Source organism: Anabrus simplex, chromosome 6 (assembly GCF_040414725.1).
Source record: "Anabrus simplex isolate iqAnaSimp1 chromosome 6, ASM4041472v1, whole genome shotgun sequence".
Lineage (NCBI taxonomy): Eukaryota > Metazoa > Arthropoda > Insecta > Orthoptera > Tettigoniidae > Anabrus > Anabrus simplex.
Window position 1 is genome coordinate 186098439 of NC_090270.1, and position 5216 is coordinate 186103654.

The 5216-nt window shown below is 39.2% G+C and overlaps 1 long non-coding RNA gene across 1 annotated transcript; it reads right to left on the reverse strand.

The window, feature by feature from the left end:
* Positions 1-384: 384 nt before the first annotated feature.
* LOC137501217 (uncharacterized) lies at positions 385-4013 on the reverse strand. Its single transcript, XR_011018428.1, has 2 exons — positions 2540-4013; positions 385-1914 (listed from the first exon to the last, which is right to left on the reverse strand). It is a non-coding gene; the product is annotated as an uncharacterized lncRNA (long non-coding RNA).
* Positions 4014-5216: the final 1203 nt, after the last annotated feature.

Genomic DNA, 5216 nt, shown 5'->3' on the forward strand with positions numbered 1-5216 from the left:
TCAGGACTATTTATTAGAGTAAAAAAGGTATGGCTTCAACTACTGTGTGGAGGCATTTTAATCTGATGCCATTTAAGTGTGTTAATCTATCTGAGTTCTAATTTGATGCCATTTAGGCGTGTTAATCTATTTGAGTTCAAGTACCTGTTTATATATTGTACCCACTGGAACACTGGAAAGATTTTCATATGTATTAAAACTTATCCTTTTATTCTCTAAAAGGTAGAAGAAAACATGAGTATTGTTTCTTATACTCCAATTGAAGTTATAATAATAGATATATACCAATTCAGTAATTGTCTTTCAATAGAATCTTTCTTCTTCAGATTATATAAAATTGGGAAAATACCCTATACATAAGAAAATTTCACCCTGAATACCTGATAAATTATAAATCTTTAATTATGAATAAAGAAAGTGTATTTTCAATAAATTATAAAAATTACATTTTGGGGATGAAGTATTTGATATACAAGAGCATATTTCACAGGTGACACACTAAAAAAAATCTCATTAGAACACTTTTTTTCCCCCATATAGAATGACTGTGTGTACACAACACTGATTACCATTCAGGGTGATAGTAAATACTGAACAATAGGTATAAACTGCTTTGAATAACATGAGAAAAAAAACTGAAACTTGAGAAGCTTACAACACAAATAAAAGGGCAGAGTAAAGTTATACTTAAAGAAATTTCACATACATTTTAACACAAGCAGTATAAAAAAAAAAAGTAAGGAGGTCTTCTACACTACTACAATTCTTTACTTCTTGATATCTCTCAGCTACATAGTTTTTAAACCCTGAGATGACAGGCAACAGATTTATACTCTAATTTATTACTTATTGTTACAATGGGATACTAGAAACATAATGTACGTATTTCATTCTTTTTGATCGAAAGATTATTGTAAATAAAATCTTTTGACCTGAAACAGAATAAATCTAAGGATAAAAAAATGGAATTAATGGCATTCATGCTCAATCTTCAAAGCATCTTGAATGATGAGATGACTTCATACTCTTAACAATAAAACAAAGAAATATTTTGGATCCTGCATAAACCATAAATGATATGAAAAAGACTTAAAAAGGAGTACAATATGTAGAATATGTAAGTGATATTCTGCAACACTGCACAGCTATAAAGATAGATGGTGAGATCACAGAATACTTCAGTGTGCCTTGTGGCGTCAGACAAGGCTACATCTTGTATGGCAAGTATATCGTAAGGAAGGCACTTCTTATTGGTGGAGTAAAGAAAAATCTGGCATGCTACCCATATTCATGGAGGCATTTCAATTGGTGAGAGATAAATTAACAATTTGTGATTTACTGGTGACACCACCCTGCTTGCCAGCATTGAAGAAGAGCTTTCAGATATGTTAACAAGAGTGAAGAATGTGAGTCTTAAGTATGGACTGGAACTCAACCTCAGTAAGCACAGATCGAGTTCACAGGCTGTTTAACACAATTAGCTTTACGCTGCACCAACGCAGAGAAGTCTCATGGTGATGATGGGATAAGAAAGAGCTTGGAGTAGGAAGGAAATGGTCATGGCTTTAACTAAGGTACAGCCCCAGTATTTGCCTGGTGTGAAAATGGGAAACCACGGAAAACCATCTTCAAGGCTGCCGACAGTGGGGTTCGAACCCACTATCTTCCGAATGCAAGCTCACAGCTGCGCGCCCCTAACCGCACGGCCAACTTGCTTGGTCAGGATGTTCGAAAGAGCTAGCTAGAGGTAGTGCACATCTTCGTATACTTCCGGTAAAAAATCAGTGATACAGGAAGTTCCGAGAAAGATATAGGAGAAGGATTTTGCTAGGACGAGCCGCTATGATTAAATTAATGAAGATTTGGAAGGACAAAGGAATTACTAATAATACAGAGACCCATCTTGTTAAAACCCTTGTAGTCTCTTAAAATCACAGCAATAGAACCCGCTTTTGGGTGGTTAGGCCGTGTGCATTATGCAGAGTTTCGTCCAGACGTGCCATTTGGACTCATCAGCTGGAATGGCACGCCCCTCCAGGACTCTGCTTAGCAGTAGCAGACCAAACTGCGTGGCCTCGCTGTGTTAGCAAATCAAGTTTGCTAACCTGCTAAAGGAGAAATCATTTCTCCGTTCAAAAAATGCTCCCCCATTGGAGATACAATGTCAAAAAATGCTGGACGAAACTCTGCATAATGCACACGGCCTAACCACCCAAAAGCGGGTTCTATTGCTGTGATTTTAAGATCTGCGGCTGTGAAAGCATTTTTTGACATTGTATCTCCAATGGGGGAGCATTTTTTGAACGGAGAAATGATTTCTCCTTTAGCAGGTTAGCAAACTTGATTTGCTAACACAGCGAGGCCACGCAGTTTGGTCTGCTACTGCTAAGCAGAGTCCTGGAGGGGCGTGCCATTCCAGCTGATGAGTCCAAATGGCACGTCTGGACGAAACTCTGCATAATGCACACGGCCTAACCACCCAAAAGCGGGTTCTATTGCTGTGATTTTAAGATCTGCGGCTGTGAAAGCATTTTTTGACCTTGTAGTCTCTGTTTTGTCATATGGCTGTGAGACCTGGTCTGTAAAGGCTTCAGACAGAAAATGAATCAATGCCTCTGAAATTTGGTGTTGGCGTAGAATGCTACGTGTGCCTTGGATCGCAATAAAAACCAGGAGCTGAAGATTTTAAAATGCCTTTCCTCTCGTACCAATGAAAGAATACTTCAGCTCTTGTTTTTTTGGACGCATTGAGAGATGACCTGGAGAAAATCTAGAGTTGATCACTGAAGGGAAAGTTGAGAGCTGCAAACCGTGGGGAAGGATTGCAGCCAGATGGCAAATGAAGACTATCACCAGTTTATCTTTCCAATGTGTCCTGAGGAAAACCAAAGATTGTCCGTGATAGTGATGCTGTAACCATACACAAGTATGATCTCCCGATGTTAAGTTAGGAAATGTTCATAAAATAATTTGTAACATGAAGTAGTGAATATCATGTGGGTTTATTAAATTAAGATGTAAGAACATGGTGTTACAAGAAGAATTTTTTATTAGGGAATATTGAACATATATATCATTATATTTGTATAATTTTAATTTAGGTAAGAATCTACATATGGCATAGCAATGAAGATAGCAAAACATGGGAAACAAGTGACTACATCAGTAAAGTTGGTTGAAAGCGTTGCAACAAGTGGCTTGAAAACCCTGCGCACAGCTGGGAAGTATAGAGTGAAGTATGTAATTCATCAAAGTAGTTGAACCTGAGAGAACACTAATTTTTGCATTAGCCACTCAGTAGCCAATCTACAGGCTCCGATTTTGAATGAGGTTTCGTTGACTGAGAGATGCTTGGATGTATGTCAGAGAAAGCGTTGCTATGAGTGAACTTTTGTACGTGCTATAGCAATGTGGAGCAAGACTATATATATATATATGTACACTAAATATACGTACGTCCGTGCGACAGTATACATTATGGGTTCATTACAAGGTAATTTTCTGTGTTCATCCTATGGAACATGCTACATGGTTCTCATTTGCTCAATCATTTTCTGTGTGTGGTAGTGTGTATGTGTAATCTGGAGCTAATGTGTCATTTCACACAGAACTGATTATTGCTAGCTAAGTGTTCATTGCTTGGTCATTCTTCCATTGATTCAACATGACATACATCATTCATTAATTCTACATTGTAAAGTTGTTTGGATAGATCCAGATAGTATAGTGAGGAGACTGGGATTTTTCTATTATTTTTTTTTTCTTTTTACCTTGTGTAATGGTTCATGGTGTGGGTTACTGTAGTCACGTCCTAGTTCGTGAACCATGGGCAACGGCTGAATGGTCTAGTAAGTGGTCCTGAGAGTCGGGATACCAGTTGCTATGGAATGGGAGTGGGCATCTCGGACATATTCTGAGTCATGGCCCTCCTTGTGCTCAGGCGGCTAGGACTATACAATTCACCAATGGTCCATAACCCGTTAGAGGAGAGATCCTCACTTGGACTATGTGCAAGTAGGGTAGCATCCTGCTTCATGAATTTACCGAGCTCAGAACATTTTAAGCAAGCCTCGGACCTATGGGAGTAACGGAGTCCCACTCCCATTTGACAGGCAAGGGACTCCTTGGAAACAACTTGGCGAACAAAATGGAATTTGAGGGGGAGCTATCAATATTAATGGAGCTTATGGAAGAAAGAAAGTAGAACTGGTTGAGTCAGCAAAGAGGATGCATCTGGATGTGCTAGGAGTAAGTGATATTCGGGTAAGGGGTGATAACAAGGAAGAGATAGGAGATTATAAAGTGTACCTGACGGGTGTTAGAAAGGGAAGGGCAGAGTCTGGGGTAAAGCTCTTTATCAAAAATACAATTGCACACAACATAGTATCTGTTAGGCATGTAAATGAGCGAATGATGTGGGTAGATTTGTCAGTTGGAAAAATTAGGACTAGAATTGTCTCCGTGTATTCACCATGTGAGGGTGCAGATGAGGATGAAGTTGACAAGTTTTATGAAGCATTGAGTGACATCGTGGTCAGGGTCGACAGCAAGGATAGAATAGTGCTAATGGGCGATTTCAATGCGAGAGTTGGGAATAGAACTGAAGGATACGAAAGGGTGATTGGTAAATGTCGGGAAGATATGGAAGCTAATGGGAATGGGAAGCGTTTGCTGGACTTCTGTGCTAGTATGGGTTTAGCTGTTACAAATACATTCTTCAAGCATAAGGCTATTCACCGCTACACATGGGAGGCTAGGGGTACCAGATCCATAATAGACTATATCTTAACTGACTTCGAATTCAGGAAATCTGTTAGGAATGTACGAGTTTTCCGGGGATTTTTCGATGATACAGACCACTATCTGATCTGTAGTGAACTAAGTATCTCTAGACCTAGGGTAGAGAAAGTGAAATCTGTCTGCAAACGAATAAGGGTAGAAAATCTCCAGGACGAAGAAATTAGACAAAAGTACATGGATATGATTAGTGAGAAGTTTCGAACAGTAGACAGTAAGCAGGTTCAGGATATAGAAAGTGAATGGGTGGCATACAGGGATGCTGTAGTAGAAACAGCAAGGGAATGCCTAGGAGCAACTGTGTGTAAAGATGGGAAAAGGCGAACATCTTGGTATAATGATGAAGTGAGAGCAGCTTGTAAACGTAAAAAGAAGGCTTATCAGAAATGGCTCCAAACAAGGGCCGAGGCAGACAGGGA